General features: G+C 39.3%; 1 pseudogene; it reads left to right on the forward strand.

Annotated features, from left to right (window-relative positions):
* The window catches only part of LOC128534658 (scavenger receptor cysteine-rich type 1 protein M130-like), a 30,125-nt pseudogene extending 13,320 nt beyond the window's left edge, over positions 1–16,805 (forward strand).
* The last annotated feature ends 1,649 nt before the right edge of the window (positions 16,806–18,454 follow it).

The following is an 18,454-nucleotide window of genomic DNA, read 5'->3' on the forward strand; positions in this document are numbered from 1 at the left end:
TGCATGACTGACTGTCTCAGTTTCTGTATGGACACAATTCTCCAGTTAAAATTGTGCGGAACTTTCCTTATACCAAGCCAGGATTACATTTGACAATAATTATCTTTATGACCTGATAATTAAGGTGGTGAGAGCATACAAATCCCTATTGCTGCTAGATGATGAACTAAGCTTTTGCAGATGTTATACCAGTCAGTTATCACCAGTGTGCAATCCTATGCTGCTGTGGTACCCTTAATAAGCAAAGATACCATGTGCTTGAATAAGGTTGTCAGAAAAGCTGGTTCTGTGGTAGGCTTGGATATATACAGTACAAGTTATATTAACGGTGTGAGTGAAGAACCCTTAAACCAGATTTACACAGCTGCATAACCTGACTAAATATGAGGACCTTTCCATGCGTACATATTGATGCTCTTTTCGACTTAAGTTACTGACTTTATATACAACCCACTACTATTGTTGTGATGCACTACACTATTTTTAAAACTTTTAAGTTGATTATGACTTCATCGCTTTCACTATCTGTTTTTATGTAGAAAATAAACCCGGGGATTCTAACGATGAACAGAAGACTGTTATACCAACAGGTAGGATAATGATGTGACAGTTTGGTAATCTCAGTCGTTAACACAGTTGGAAATAACATAACAGTTTGACAGACAACTACAGGAGTACCTTATTGATGCTGTTGCTAAACGTGCACAGATATGATAACAGAGAAAGAAAGAAAGACATTGTACCTAAATGATCACAGACCTTAACATTTTATTCAGATACCTTGTTCATTATTCTGCACATCTCTCTCTCTCTCTCTCTCTCTCTCTCTCTTTCAGAGAGTGTGAGGGTCATGAATGGTGGAAGTCACTGTGCTGGAAGAGTGGAAGTTCTTCATGATGGACAGTGGGGAACAGTGTGTGGAACTGCCTGGGATATGAAAGATGCAGCAGTGGTGTGTAGAGAGCTACATTGTGGGGAGCCTGTAAATGTGCATTATTGGGCAGAGTTTGGAGAAGGATCAGGAGAAATATGGATATATGATTTGTATTGTAAAGGATCCGAATTGACACTGAATAATTGTAGCTCACAAGATGGACATTACTGCGATCATGGGGATGATGCCGGGGTTGTTTGTTCAGGTAAACAACTGAATTTAGAAACAAAATAACATTTCAATTGGTTGAAATATTAGCATGGTTGATAGGGCTAATTCAAATAAATAAACTCAAAATGATATTGATTATTTCAATTTATTCACTCAGGCCATAGAATGTCGAGACTCAGAGCTGGTCATCATCTGTGCTCTGGGAGAGTGGAGGTGTTTCATGGACATTCCTGGTCCACAGTGTGTGATGCTGACTTTGACCAGCAGGATGCAGAAGTTGTGTGTCGAGAACTGGGCTGTGGGATTCCTGTGGAAATGCTGGGATCAGCTGCTTTTGGCCGAGGAAAAGGTCAGGTGTGGACTGAGGTGCTTCAGTGTAGAGGAAATGAATCTGAGATTGCCTTCTGTCCAACATCATCTCAACACTCAGACTGCTCCCATGACAACGATGTAGGATTAATATGTTCTGGTAAAGTATCATAATTAAACTTCTGTTTAAATAGAATACATACATGTTAATCAAACTTTAAGGTGCCCTTTTTAATGTTCCTCTTTCACTGAGTCCTTGGCTGTTTGTCCAGCACACACAAAGGCACAGCTGGTGAATGGACTGGACTCCTGTTCTGGTCGAGTAGAGCTCCAGTATCTCAGTGACTGGGGCACAGTTTGCACTATTAACTGGGATATGAGAGCTGCAGATGTTCTTTGTGCACAGCTGAATTGTGGGAGTGCTGTGGATGTGGTGGGGATGGACTGGTTTGGGGAGGGGAAAGGCCACATCTGGGCCGATGTGTTTGATTGTCAAGGGAATGAGACACACCTATCACAGTGTGACATCTCATCATGGAGTCGAGCTTCATGCTCTCATAAACATGATGCTGGAGTCATCTGTAATGGTGAGATATAAACCCCACCTACACCATGTTAGTGAATAAACTCTGTTTATTAGAATATTTAAATGATGTTCCACTGCTTCAGGATCATCTGTGGCATTTCATGAGGGTCGAGTGCAATTGTCTGGAGGGAGCGAGTGTCAGGGGGAGGTGGAGATTTACTTCAGGCAGGACTGGAGGAGAGTTCTGCTGGACTTGTGGAGTCTGTCTGAGGTGTCTGTGCTCTGCAGACAGCTGGGTTGTGGCTCCGTGCTGAACTACCGCTCCTCTCCATCCACCACTGAACACAAAAACATGTGTGTAACAGGATTTAGATGCTCTGGTAGTGAAGCTCATCTAGGGAACTGCAGCGGTGCACAACCTGTCAACTGCAGCTCTGGGGAACAGCTGTACATCACCTGCTCAGGTACCCAGCACAACTATCAAAAACAGGAATAAACACAATTAAATAATTCTTATTACATAGAAAAAAATACAATGTTGTTGTCTTTGGTCTTTCGGCTGCTCTATATTGGAAAAAAAAATCATTACCCTAGCCCCCAGGTCCATAAGGTTGGTTGGTTCTGGGGGGGACTGTGCAGGAAGGCTGGAGGTTTTGCACAGTGGCTCATGGGGGACAGTGTGTGATGACTCGTGGGATATTAAGGATGCACAGGTGGTGTGCAGACAGCTACAGTGTGGAGTGGCCCTCAATACCCCCATACCAGCCTGGTTTGGTCCTGGAACTGGGTCCATATGGCTGAATGAGATGGAGTGTAAGGGAAATGAGACATCCCTGTGGAACTGCAGATTTCAGCTGTGTGAAGAGGGGGAATGTGGACATCACGAGGACGTAGGAGTCATGTGCTCAGGTACAGTGTGATGTACTGTACAGTGTTACAAGGTTCCCAAAACTCATCATAATAGCAAAGACCTGTTTATAAATCTAATCAATCTTGTCTACTCAAAAAAGTGTTTTTTTGCTACATCAACACCCAGATATTTTCAAATAAAGTAAAATGCATCCTACTTCTACCAGAGTTTAAAGAGATGCGACTCACGGAAGGCTGTAATGGGAATCTGGAAGTATTCTACAATGGAACATGGGGTAATGTGTGTCACAATCAGATGGATGATGAGACAGTAAATGTGGTGTGTCGAGAGCTGAACTGTGGAAGACTCAAATATTTGGACTCAGAAGGAGCGAGAGTGGACTCTGCTCCTAACTGGCTGGATCATGTGAAATGTAGGAAACACGACTCCTATCTTTTGAAGTGTCCATCTTTACCCTGGGGGCAGAACAGTTGTGATAATCGTGATGAGGTGGCTCATATTACTTGCACAGGTAGGAGGATTCTCTCTCTACTAGTTTTATAACATGAATTCAAAAAGTCCCTCTGCAGTGGCAGTGTAGAGTAAGTTATGGTAAAATATTTATTTACCGAAACTCATTATTATTCTCACTCATCTACAGTATTTGTTTTTTTAACCCAGCACAGCATCATAATGTGGTATTTTTGTCTCTGGAAAACCTGCTAAAAAATTTTCATGGACTAAATTTGTGTATTTTTTACTAGCTTTAAAAAATGTGCGCCATTAAAAAAACACATTCTTTGAAGGTAATGACTGATAAACATCTGGCGGTAAGCAAAGAACGCTTTAGATACATACAACAGACTTCCGGCTCTAAACAGGAGTGTGTTACATTTTAATACTTCACCACGAAGTACTGAAATGTGTCACGTTGTTATGTTGTCACTTTGTCGCTCTTGTTTGCACATTTGCACATGCACTTTATGTTGTCTATTTTGTATAGGATAATTAATTAAAAAAAGTTCAATCTGTCTTGTCTAAGCTGGTCAGCTAATTAGGTTTCTTAGCTATTTAGTTTTGTTATTTTAATTTGTTAATTTATGTTTTATGTAACACCTTGGTCCTGGAGGAACGTTATTTCGTCTCACTGTGTACTAAACTTTATATGTTTGAAATTACAATAATTTAATTCAATTCAATTCAATTTTATTTGTATAGCGCTTTTAGCAAGACTAGACCAGACTTAACAGGGAACCCATCCTCATTTGGGTGAAACAGAAAGCAGTAAATGATCTGCATTTATACAGTGTGTAGGGTGGGAGGCAGTTCAGCTATAATAGCTGATGTTAATTGATGTTAATATGGAGTCCAGGTAGTTATTGAAGACCCAGGTAGACTTGTAGGAAGTTCCAGTCCTGAACTATCGAACTGTCAAGTCCCCAGAGAAACAGTTGCCAACACCAGTCAAGGCCAGAACCATCTTCTAGGTAGAGAGAACCATCCCCAGACACCAGACGCATCCCAAAGAGACACACGGGGCATCCATAAATAAAAGCCTACTTGACTTGACTTGACAACATAGTGTACTACTACTTCTCTATGTGGCCGTGGCTGAGAGACTTTCTGAACGCATATTACATTTCTGTAGAATTTGCATATATACTCCAGCTATGAAATAAGAATGAGTAAAAAGTCAGTTTCATAATTTTTGTTACTGCAGAAGATGGAATGTTTCAACATACTCATGGGACATGCTCTTCGTTTCACCTTCAGAAACATTGCTCAAGTAAGGACACTTACTTTTCTTACATTAATTGGGTTTTAAGAAGAGAGTTACAAACCAACCAGGACTTAAGGAAAAAGTGCTGGAGTGTTAACAACAAAGCAAATAAATATACAAATAATTGTATTTTTTTTATTATTAAAGGATCACAGGCCATAGATTATACTTTTATAGTTACTGAATCGTAACCCAGGATTCTTCAGGATTGAGATGGTTTTAATATATGATGTTAATTTCTTGATGTATCATAGTGTTGTAGCTCAGTGTTCGACTGGAGCTGTTCTTCAGCGTTGGTGTGTTTTCTCATGTGTGATGTGTGTGATGTAGAGCACTGGTCTCTGAGGCTGAGTGGAGGAAAGGGAAGCTGCTCTGGGAGGTTGGAGGTGTATCATAATGCTACGTGGGGCTCCGTTTGTGATGATCAGTGGAACATCAGGAACGCTCAGGTGGTGTGCAGACAGCTGGGCTGTGGTTCGGCGCTGAGTGCTGATAGGAATGTTAGCTTTGGTCCTGGTGAAGGGACTATCTGGCTGAACAGAGTGAAGTGTCGAGGGGATGAGATTCACCTGTGGGACTGTCATCATTCCCTGAAGAAACACACTGACTGCTCTCATGCTGGAGTCACCTGTGCAGGTCAGAGGGGTGTGCTAACTTTTCAGCTTTCTCTCTCCACTTACTACACTTTTCTGACTTTTTTTAAGACTTGATAACTTTTGTTTATAATTTAAGATGTTATCTTGATGTTAGCTTGAAAGCTCAGCATGTCAGAAACCTGATATAGTGAGAGTTTATCTTTAATGCATTAGTTTTTTCCTGCAAATACAGACATATCCACAGCGTCCACTACTACACCCACCACCACCACCAGCACCACCACATCAGGTATGTATATTTGTTACAAATCAATATTTGAAACTGTTCACTATTTTTTTCGAATTAAGATCCTCTTCTGTGTTTTTGACTTCAGGAAGAGCCGCTCCAAACCCTCCACCAGCTGTAGCTCCACCCACTTCTCCACTGGTTCTCTTTGTGTTGGGAACGCTGCTCTTCCTGGCCTTAGTGCTCCTGGTGGTACTGTTTTACCAAAACAGAGTGCTCAGGAGAGGTACCACACATTCACACAGTTTATTTTCTCTACAACACCAGTTATTATTATTATTATTATTATTATTATTATTCTGCACTCCCAGTTGTCTCTAAGATGAGGCGTAAGACTCAGCCTGAGGCAATCTATGAGGAGATCAACCACAGATCCATCACTAGAAGAATCACGAGCTCCACTCAAAGAGGTGAGTGATATGTGGACTGTTCTACATCACACTTTTGGCGCTTTTCCACTGCGTGGTACGACTCGGTTCGGCACGACACCGCACGGCTCAGTTCGACTCAGTTTGCGTTTCCACTGCAGTTTAGTACTGCTTTAGAGTGGCCGTGATTATTCACGTGTCGTCATAGTTGCGCCGCCTCTACTGCCGTGACATCATCTAAACATGCCACAACAAACACACAACAATGGAGCATATCGACGGAATGGTGTTCTTCATTCTCGGCATGTGGATGTTTTTAACAGCAAGACGAAGGAGTTTGTTTCAAAAGAGGCTGATGGCAGCCAAAGAAAACACAGCTAAAAAAAACAAGAGAGTTTGGGAACTTTTACAACAACACGAAGACACCGACAACTTGTTAGCTCGACGACGCGCAAGGGTTAGCATCTAAAAAAAGCACATCACTAGCTAACTTTTATCACTGTTGCTAAGCATATAATAAACTTAACTGCCAGTGTAACATTAAAATGCAGATTCTGTATATTACAGATCTTCCACATTTTGCAAAAAAGTCGCCGCAACAGACCATCTGTTTGGACATTTAACCGTGCTTCAGAGTGGTGGGATGTAATTGTTTCCGGTTTTACAAGCACTCAGTGGCTGGAGAACTTTAGAATGTCTGAAGAAACATTCATCCACTTATGCAACAAACTGCGTCCAGCGATGGAGCGACGGGACACAAACTTCCATGTGTGTGTACCTTTAAAGAAAAGAATAGCCATCGCACTGTGGAAGCTTGCAACAGGTGCTGAGTACAGAAGTGTTGGACATCTTTTTGGTGTAAGCATAACAACTGTGTGTCGGTGTGTTCAGGAGTTCTGTGCAGCAGCAGAAACCCTGTTGGTCCCAGAGCTAATTCGTTATCCAGATCAGGAAAAGTTTAAAGAAAGTGCTGCCTACATTGAGAACAGGTGAAAATCTGCAGAGCACGCGTAGTTGTTGAAAATGCCTTCGGCCGATTAAAAGGAAGATGGCGATGCATTATGAGAAGAAATGTCTATGATGTCAACCTTGTGTAGTCCATGGTGCTGACATGTTGTGCTCTACACAACCTTTGTGAGAGTCATGGTGAGGCCTATGAGAATGCTTGGGATTTACCCCCAGCAGCAGAGACTGTGGTGGCAGTGCCACAGGCTGTAGAGGAGAAGGGGCAGGGATGTCCGTGCAGGTCTGATGCGTTACTTGAGTAGCTAACTATTCACGTAGCATGTTCTGTAAAGTGTATTATCAATAAATTTTTAAACACCATTTTAAACTTTACAATGTATTTCTTTTTTTTTTTTTTTGGTTTGTATTGTGGCGGCATTAACCATTTGTCTTTATCAGGAGGTACTTTACCTGCTCATACAATAAAAAACCTTTAATATAGTCTTGGGCTACACGTATTTGATCAGATTGTTTTTATTGAAGCACAACACAATTTTACAGGTAAAAATATGACCAGAAAACACAAAAAATCTACAAAGTGCAAAAAGTAAAAATATAAATAGTGAAAATATAAACTGTAGAAGACCAAGATAACGAGACGCTCTGGAATCCTACTCCTTCCCCCTTCAAGGACACCTGGCGCAGACTATTATGGGATGTTACAGGCTTACAACTGACACGCACGCACTCACGCACTCACATAACAGCTACAGATAGACACTCTACCTTCCCCATATCCAACGCCTTCGTGTGCTTATTCCCTTCAGTGTGGGTAGGCGGAATCGGGACCAGCGCTCTTTAGCTGCAGGGACTGGAGCTGTTTGCCTACATTGGACATTTCCTATCCCCTGTACCCTCATCGTTGCAATGTTTATGTCTTGTGATTACATGTTTTTCTGTGCTTGTTGCTGAGGTATTATTTTGTACCCCTGATCGCACACTGCCCTTTTCGAAGGACAGTCTGGGAGGGGATTTTTTACCCTCGTTATCCTAATGTATCTTATTCCTTATTTTCTATGATGGCGCCCTAGGTGGCTGACGTCGCGACTCTGTGGTCGCAAAATAATTTCGCTGCATATTGTACTTTGTATGATTGTGCATGTGACAAAATAAACTTGAAACTTGAAACTTGAAACTTGTAAACTTTAAACAGTGTGCACATGTACGTAGTGCACAACGGACATACAACAGACAAGTAGAACAAAATAAATTTTAACGTTAACAGAAGAAACTGTTAACAGTGTGCAGACATGTAGTGCAAACATTATCAAAAAACAAACACAAAAACAAACACCTATGGCAATAGTCAGCAAGAGAGCTCTATTCCCTCGGCCACTCATTGCCTGGACAAGCATCCCCATAACATTGAGGAATGCTTGATTGAAAGCAGCCGTCTGAGAGTGTTCCTCTGCCCTCAAGGCTGCTTCCTGCTCCCTCGCTTGTTTGGCCTCTTCCAGTGCCATCTGCAAGTGGCGCTCCCTCTGGGCACGGTTCAGCTCCTGCTGCTCAATGTCTGCCACCTGCATCTCTCTTAATGCAGCAAGATGTTCCTGATGGTGCAGGCTCTGTTTCCTCTTGCCTGGACCAAAGCGTAGAAAATTAGAGTGAAAATGGGAGAAATTATTTTTGAAATTCATTTGATTTTACTCAATTACATTTACAGTATCTATGGTATTGTATAGTATTATTATTTATGGTATTATACTATTTATGGTAAGCAACAGTAATTCATGAGACACGGCTTATAAGGATATATATCCTATATTGTGATATCCTATTTGTACATATTATGATATATGAAGTATCAAATGAGTATTGTACCCGTTAACACACGCTACGGTGCCGTCGTGCAGCTGGAGGGTGATGGTGTTGGCGGGCGTGGTGGAGACGCTGCTAGCACCGCTTGGGAAGAGGAGTCATCGTCGTTGCATGTAGAAAGTGCAAGTGAATCGATCGTGGACAATGAGTCTGAAACGCAAAGTTTGTCTAATCAGTTGGGAATGCACAAATTACTGCAACACAACAACAACAAAAAAACCATGAACATCATGAACAATAGCACTACCACTGATACATGTTAGCTACTAGGAGTTCGTGCTTCATTAGGCCATGATTTTACAGTCAAATTGCGATATAAAATAAGAATCGACGGTCAATAAAACCAGTAAAGTTAGGATTTCAAGCGTTATAAAAACACAACGTACCATCCTCGATCGTGTTCTCCAACAACAATGGCGTGGCCGAGTCCAGGGCACCCTCCCTTCCATTGCTCGTTGGTCTGCCTCCGTAGATTGCGTCCATTTGGTCGAACCACTTCCACGACCGCCTGTTTAAACCACTCCGGCTGTTGTGGTCCTTTATACTTCTGTAGTCGCTCTTCATTTTTTTTAACTTGTGCCTACACTGTTTGTAAGTCCGATGGTAGCCATGTGCGGCCAAGAGCTTAGCGGCCTCCTAAAAAATTTTTTTCATTCCACGTCGCCCCATTAAGCTCTCGCTGGATCCGCTCTTCGGCTACCAACGAGAGGAATGTCTGTACTTCCTCAATAGACCATGAAACAGCCATTTTTTTAGTTAATACAGTACAAAAAGGTGCGTCCGATCCTTTGCTGGCTGCGCTAATAATACTAGCGGGTCTGTTGTGTCTCGTGTCGCAAGTTCAGTGACGCAGTAATGCCGGCCAATCAGTGACCAGCAGAGTTTACACGTCACGTTTTGGTAACGGTTTGGCGCGCTTGGAACCTCGGCTGAGGTGGTACTAAAAAAAGGACCAGGCACCAGGTACTGTTCCCAGTGGAAAACCCCCCAAAAGTAAGCTGTACTGAACCGTGCCGTACTATGCAGTGGAAAAGCGCCATTATTGTATTCCATTTAAACTTGGAGCTGAAATTCACTGCATGCAAATGGTCAAATCACTCAATACTAAATACACCCCTCAATGCAAACTCAGTGATTAAAGCAAGATTTCACCCAAAATCCAGTAAAAACAAATAAATAATTAAGTAGTGAATTAATAAGTGGAACGTGTTTGAGAGGAAATATGCAGTTAGAATACCTGTGGTGTAGAGACAGAATTCTGCTGATAAACATTTATTAACTCTTTAAGTGTGTGTGTGTGTGTGTGTGTGTGTGTGTGTGTGTGTGTACACACGCACAATTTCCTGTGCAGGTGCATCCTCCAGCTCGCTTCCTCACTCCTGGTGTGTGTGTGTGTGTGTGTGTGTGTGTATATATATATATATATATATATAATGTCATTAAATAGTAATCAGTTACATTACACCATTACTTTCTGATAAAAGTAACTAGTTCGAGTACTTTTCCACTGCAGAAAATGAAAACTCCTTTGTGATTCCTCATGCATGTTGTTTTAGTCAAGACCGTTATAATTATTCTACCATCATCACTCAGACACGTTTGGCCCATAATCTGTTAACTACTAATACCCCTATCTCACCGACGCGGTTTTGTGCGGTGGCCGTAAGTACGGTTCATCATGATTTACCATGAGTTTTGCGCTGTGATTACGTTTCCATCTCCTAACAGCAGGAATTACAGAGGGGCCGGGTTATCAGGGACGGGGTTTGTAGGACGACTTTTACACACACACACTAACAGAATAACTGCTTACAGATTACATAAATTGCCTGAATGACATTATATTTTTGAAAATATAACTAAATAAATTACATTTTAAAAGATTGACCTAATGCGTTAGATTACTTATTACATAAAAAAAGGCTAACGCGTTACTTTGTAATATGTTACACACTGATCCACACACACAAATCATTTTATATATAAAATGATCAGTCAAAACTTTATGACCACCTGCCTAATACAGTCAATGCTTAAATAGGTTCCACTGATAACAGTGATCCGTGCATTCAGATTTTTTTCTATTACAACCAGCATTAACCTTTTCATTATTTTGATTTACATTATTGTCTTTTATTAGGTCAGACTACACAGGCCAGCCTTGTCTCCCCATGTGCATTAGTGAGCCACCCACATTTAGCCTTTTACATTTCTAATATCTCTTTTCTATTGAAAAGTGATATTAAAAATGTAAAAGGGCCAAATTGTAATGGCTGGACAGCTGGGTCAGAGCAACTCCAAAACCGCAGCTCTTGTGGAATGTTACTAGGCTGCAGTAATCAGGACAGATCAAAATTGATCCAAGGATGGAAAAGTACAGTATGTGTCACATCAAATGTTGCCACTTTAACATCCAAGGAAATGTAACCAGATGTATTTTTGGAATAATTTTATACAAAACTGTTGCCTGTTATATAAATTGCTTCTACAGACACACACGCACACACGCACACACGCACACACAGCTTTTACACAGGTATTTAATTTTTGCATTTTTTAAAATTTATTTATGGAACTTTCTATCCAAATCCGTAACCAGACAACATCAGGTTTAATGGTCAGTTGCTGCTCGCGTGTTTTTTTTTCCATCCCCCATTACTGCTAACAGCGATATGAATGTAAAAAAAATAACAAATACTAATGGTGAATAGTGAATGTTTAACATGCAAGTATGATTAGTGGTGTGAACTCAAAGAGCATCTGGCTTTCCCTTGGTATAGTGTTGGGGAATTACACTTTGTCAGCAGTCTGAAGATAGTCTCATCTGATTGCTTAAACCTTTGATTTTGAAACAACAGGAAGACAGTGATGAGCTGGCTTCCCTTTAGACCTAACATTAGTCAATGGTATCAGTTCAATACCTGGTTTAATGAGAGGTTTAACCACTTATTTATCACATACAGTGGTGTGAAAAACTATTTGCCCCCTTCCTGATTTCTTATTCTTTTAAATGTTTGTCACACAAAAGGTTTCTGATCATCAAACACATTTAACTATTAGTCAAAGATAACACAAGTAAACACAAAATGCAGTTTTTAAATGATGTTTTTATTATTTAGGGAGAAAAAAAAATCCAAACCTACATGGCCCTGTGTGAAAAAGTAATTGCCCCCTGAACCTAATAACTGGTTGGGCCACCCTTAGCAGCAATAACTGCAATTAAGCGTTTGCGATAACTTGCAACGAGTCTTTTACAGAGCTCTGGAGGAATTTTGGCCCACTCATCTTTGCAGAATTGTTGTAATTCAGCTTAATTTGAGGGTTTTCTAGCATGAACCGCCTTTTTAAGGTCATGCCACAACATCTCAATAGGATTCAGGTCAGGACTTTGACTAGGCCACTCCAAAGTCTTCATTTTGTTTTTCTTCAGCAATTCAGAGGTGGATTTGCTGGTGTGTTTTGGGTCATTGTCCTGCTGCAGCACCCAAGATCGCTTCAGCTTGAGTTGAGGAACAGATGGCCGGACATTCTCCTTCAGGATTTTTTGGTAGACAGTAGAATTCATGGTTCCATCTATCACAGCAAGCCTTCCAGGTCCTGAAGCAACAAAACAACCCCAGACCATCACACTACCACCACCATATTTTACTGTTGGTATGATGTTCTTTTTCTGAAATGCTGTGTTACTTTTACGCCAGAAGTAACGGGACACGCACCTTCCAAAAAGTTTAACTTTTGTCTCGTCGGTCCACAAGGTATCTTCCCAAAAGTCTTGGCAATCATTGAGATGGTTTTTAGCAAAATTGAAACGAGCCGTAATGTTCTTTTTGCTTAAAAGTGGTTTGCGCCTTGGAAATCTGCCATGCAGGCCGTTTTTGCCCAGTCTCTTTCTAATGGTGGAGTCGTGAACACTGACCTTAATTGAGGCAAGTGAGGCCTGCAGTTCTTTAGATGTTGTCCTGGGGTCTTTTGTGGCCTCTCGGATGAGTTGTCTCTGCGCTCTTGGGGTAATTTTGGTCGGCCGGCCACTCCTGGGAAGGTTCACCACTGTTCCATGTTTTTGCCATTTGTGGATAATGGCTCTCACTGTGGTTCGCTGGAGTCCCAAAGCTTTAGAAATGGCTTTATAACCTTTACCAGACTGATAGATCTCAATTACTTTTGTTCTCATTTGTTCCTGAATTTCTTTGGATCTTGGCATGATGTCTAGCTTTTGAGGTGCTTTTGGTCTACTTCTCTGTGTCAGGTAGCTCCTATTTAAGTGATTTCTTGATTGAAACAGGTGTGGCAGTAATCAGGCCTGGGTGTGACTACAGAAATTGAACTCAGGTGTGATAAACCACAGTTAAGTTATTTTTTAACAAGGGGGGCAATCACTTTTTCACACAGGGCCATGTAGATTTGGAGTTTTTTTCCTCCCTTAATAACGTAAACCTTCATTTAAAAACTGCATTTTGTGTTCAATTATGTTATCTTTGACTAATAGTTAACGGTTTTTAATGAGCAGAAACATTTAAGTGTGACAAACATGCAAAAGAATAAGAAATCAGGAAGGGGGCAAATAGTTTTTCACACCACTGTATATTTAAGGGGTCACTCACTGTAATTTTTCTTTTACTGACAATAGAATACACAACAAGAGCACAGAAGAGTTTATTGTCAAAACTAAACTTTTAAACAAAATGTTGTCAGTTGAATGAAAAAGTGTACTGTATCTTGAAATAGAAGCTTATTTTATGTTTGTCCTTAAACTAGAACATGTCTACAGACTGATCAGCACGGTCTTTCAGCTGGTACAGGGCTAAAAGATGAGATAAAAACCTAACAGAATAATGTTCAGTGTCTGCTATCATATATGAAAAAGAAGTTACTATTTGTATCCTCATTAACCCCAGTAAACGCCATGTTTTAACTGTTTACCTGTCTGTGGTACTCCCAAAGTTAAGCATGAACAGTATATAAACAAACTGTGTGTGTGTGTGTGTGTGTGTGCGTGCGCGCAAGCGCACATACATGAACATGCTTTCCTGCACATGTGCACCCCCTCCTCTCTTCTTTGATTGCGATGTGTGTGTGTGTGTGTGTGTGTGTGTCTGATGCCTGTCCTGCTCTCCTCTAACAGGAAGTCTCCTCTCTGAAGAACAGCATTCTGGGTATGAGCATGTGGATGATGAGCTTCTCTCAGGTAAAAAAGGCCAGAGTGTGAGTTTGTCTGACTCCATTAACTGAAAGATATTCGAATTGCAATTAAAGATGAGAAATGACTAAATGTGTCCTTTCTGAGACGTGATTATGATGTATTGTATAGAAGAATTACAGTAACTCCAGTGTTTTAATGCTGACACATGAGATCTCACAATCAACCTTATCTTACTTTAAGCTTCTGAAATCCCTCTTATCACATTTATCAAAGCTTCTTTGGATGAGGATTTTATTGAGTATAAATGTGTTTAAAAGCCCAAACACACAAACTCTTCTTTTTCCAGTAAAGTCTGGGATTGGAGAAAAGGCTGAGTATTATGATGATGTCATCGACACCAGTGACTTCATAAGTGGGTGCAGTTGTTAACTGATCAGATAAATTGAGTGACTTGACATTAAACCATGAGGTCAGAATGTGATGGAGCTGTTTGTACAGAGCCTCTGCTTTTATTTCATTTAGGTGATACAGGAAGAGTTGAGCCACCAGAGGACTACGATGATGCCGTCACTGCTGGACCCATCGCTGATAACGTGGAGGGTGTGCTTCTGTTTTGGGATTTGTTTTAGAGAGCACACACACACACACACACACAAATCCACAGTGTACAAACTGCCACTTCAGTAAACTTTAAATCTCTGTGTTTTGGTGTAGAGGATGAAGCTGAGAATTATGATGAGGCCATTACAGCTGATCAGAAGTCAGTTATACTGACAGGTATGATAATAATGTGACAGTGTTGCATCCACAAGCATCCAAATGATCATTAATGACATTCATGTGGATTTAATAGCTTTTATCTCTACATTCTGACAGAGGACGTGTCCGAGAACTATGATGATGCAGTTACGGCTGAAACAAACACAAACATCACCACAGGTCAGGGAGTTTCTCTGTTATTAAAAAAAAAAAACCTTAAACATTTCTATAATAAACTTTAAACAATGTGCTGCTGAATTCTGCATTCTGATTGATGTTGATTAATTTTCTATAACAGCAGCTCTGACATACTGCAGCTGTAAATCACAGGTTTATATTAATGCACTCGTTCCACTACATTATGGTTTCTATAGTAACAGCTCATTGCGAGAGACTTGTATGGTGTTTGTATTTGAAACAGATGAAGTCTGACTTCATAAAATGAAAAGAGTTGCTAGTGATCGAATGACAGCTTCCAGTTGCAATGATGCAACTAAAAACAGGAAGTGTGTTTCTGCCCTACATCACCTTTAAATAAAAATGGATTAAAAACTGCACTGATTCTTTAATAAATGTTGCTGTAAAAGTAATAAGAACCATGGGGATGTGCTGATTTACAGGGCTGGGATTAGGGGGAACTGAGTTTGGCTTCTCCCAAAGTCCCAATGTCTGTAAATCCTGTACGTGACAAAGTACATGGTTAGGAGATTCACAAGTACCATTTTATGGAATGCAATAGATATTTTTAGATCTCTTTATCATGTAGATTAATTCAGACACACAGGACATTCGAGACACACAGGGGAAACTAGGGCTCACTGACTCGTTTCATTTAGCTGTGTGAGCTTAAAAAATATGTAATGGCTTGTAGTATCTAATAATCTACATTTCACACCCTCTGAAATTCTCACCATTGTGGAGCTCCAGACCTGGAACATGAAAAATGTTAAAGTTTGGGAAAAGTCATGATGATTTTGAGAGATTTAGTGTGTTAAGATGACTTAACACACTAAACGCTCCACACACCACACTGACAGCGGAGAGCGAGCATCCGCCAGCTCCTACTGCAGCATAGCAACTCAACTTTCCATGTTGTGTAGAAAATTATTTAATCAAGGAACAAAATGAGCACACAACAAATCACAGTGCCAGTAGTGCCACACACAATAACAAGTCAGGAAATTATGTTATTTATTTATTTACTTGTACTGCATCTCTGCAAGAGCAGTTAAATTCTGTTCAACTGTTATGGGAAAATGATGGACTTGTAACTCTGCTTCAAACACATGGCCCTGTAACTCAGTATTTTACTATAAGAGCAACACACACACACACACACACACACACACACACACACACTGGTTTATTATTTCTTCATTTATTTGTTGATTAGACAATCCAGAAGATTATGATGATGTCATCACTGAGGAACAGGATGGAGGAGAGACAGAAGGTGAGTGACTTCTTGTTTATTCTGTAATGTACATAAGTGCACAGGCAGCAAAGTCAAAGATTAGATTATATATGATTAGATTATATATGGTATATAATAAATATCAACTTTCAGAAGAGTTTTTAGAACAAATGTTCTCTCTGTTCTGTCATTTAACAAGTGCATTTATTAAAGAGTTTAGATAAGACCTACTGTAAATATTACCTGTGATATATAATATAAACATCAGCTGACTGTTTTTAGAACAAATCTCTGTTCTGTCATTTAACAAGTGCAGCCAGATTTATTACACACTTTAGATAAGACCTGTATATTTATGGCTCTTTTACTTCCACATTTTTATAAACACAATCTTGTAAGGACTGGAATCTATTTATTCCAAACATTTAACAGGAAAATAGAAATGTAATACTATATAAAATGTATTATTGTTTTGTAGCATTTCTACAGTTGAATCAGTTTGTAAAATGATGTGAAATTTGATGGACATCTCTATCACATCTCATACACATGGCCTGTGTTAATATTAAGAAAACTCATCTGATAAATGTCCTCTATTCTCTTCATTTATTGTTTAAAGATCAAAGAAATCCTACATAGTGCATCATTTACTGTATTTGAAGGTTTTACAAAACAATGACTATTAATCCAATACAAAGGAGATATTAAAGAGGGAAATGTGTTTATTTTACAGAATATGATGAGATGGAGGAGAAATCTCAGAAAGACAGGGACCATGTGACTAAGACACGCCCCCAAAGGCCTTTTCTCAGGAAATTACATTTCAGCTTTTATAAACACAAACAATGATTTGATTCTACTTCCAATAATTTCATGCATTCTGAACCATGTTCATTTTCTCACCTTGTTATTAGCAAATAGATTAGGGAGAGTTAAATCAGCTCCATTATTACTGAACCAAATGTTTCCAGCTTTCCTTTTACAACACATTTCTGACAATTCATCTGAATATCTTGTCTTTGTAAACAATATGCAAGCAATATATACGTCTAGGTTTCATGCTGTGTGTTTAACTATAAAACATATCATTGAAATGAAGGTTTTGTTGCAGTCTCTATTAGGGAGCTGTGTATGTTGGAAAGGTTTCCTTCAAACTCTCCAATTTCTTTCCTTATTCTCAGGATTTTGTTTAATAATCTAATATTTCTTTAATATTCTCAGATGTTTGTTTTGTGATCTCAGGTTTTATTCAATATTCTCACTTTTTAATGAGTGACGGCTCGTTAATTTTAATGTTACATCTTAAAAAACAATATTCAAGTAAAGGTGACTTTTTACCCTTGCAGAATGAGAACAATTCAATATTTTGCATTATGCAGATGTGACGGTCTTGCCTGGGTGGCCTGTACAATGAGGATGTAGTGTGAAATAAAGATTCAGTCGCCTAAGAAAGGAATCAGCTCCACAGCGTGTCTTATCAGCTCTGCCGTTTATTATTCAAAACAGTATTCTTATTTAAATTTTTCCATCAAATGAAATATTTTAACTTTGTAATCGTATAGTGGATTTTTTTTTCTTTACAATAAACATTATGAATTATATTCATTCATGTTTTAAGGGATAATATGCGCAACGCTCAACAATTTAACCAATTAAACAATTAAAAGAACATTTCCTGAAGCATACCTGCACAATGAGGATGTAGTGTAAAATAAAGATTAAGTTGCCTAAGAAAGGAATCAGCTCTACATAAAACACAAGATAACACACAGATTAACAACAAGTCAAAAATAAAAAGTCAAAATAACTCAATATAATATCCAAACAAGTTTTAACAATTACCCAACAAGTTAACAAACAGATGGATTAAATTATTGCATTATTTTATTTTGTTATTAATTATATATTTAATAGATGATTATTATTATTATTATTATTATTATTATTATTATTATTAAGCAACTGCCTAAATACAGTGCTGTTAGCAGGTCAATTAATTAAAAAGTAGCACTAAACAGAAGTCATTTACTGCCATCTAGTGGATGAAGTATATTAAAATCCACATTGTTATTTTAAGAAATGATTATTAATTTGTAAATTAATTATTGATGTTTATCATGTGGTAATTCAGACTAAATGTTTGTGTGTCTGTGCAGCCAGAATGACCAGGCTCCAGACAAAGTGAGATTGAAAATACATCATGTAATAACAATGTAAATGTCAAATTTATCATTAAGAATCATTTAGGTTTCCTGAAATCAAGCTCCTCAACAACTTCCCCTACACATACAGACGCCTCATCCACCAACAATGGCGCAAGGACAGAAATGACGTGCGGCGTGACCTCACTCCACATGATCTATTCCACATAGATTGTGTACAGTATGAACTCTGACTACATTCTCAACATTGTGTCTCTCCATAACCTTCTACAGTTCACATATTGACAGTTTCACAATAAGAGCAGTTTTACACAGTCCATGTGCTTCTCTTATTCC

The sequence above is a fragment of the Clarias gariepinus genome, chromosome 12 (assembly GCF_024256425.1).
Source record: "Clarias gariepinus isolate MV-2021 ecotype Netherlands chromosome 12, CGAR_prim_01v2, whole genome shotgun sequence".
Classification (NCBI taxonomy): Eukaryota; Metazoa; Chordata; class Actinopteri; order Siluriformes; family Clariidae; genus Clarias; species Clarias gariepinus.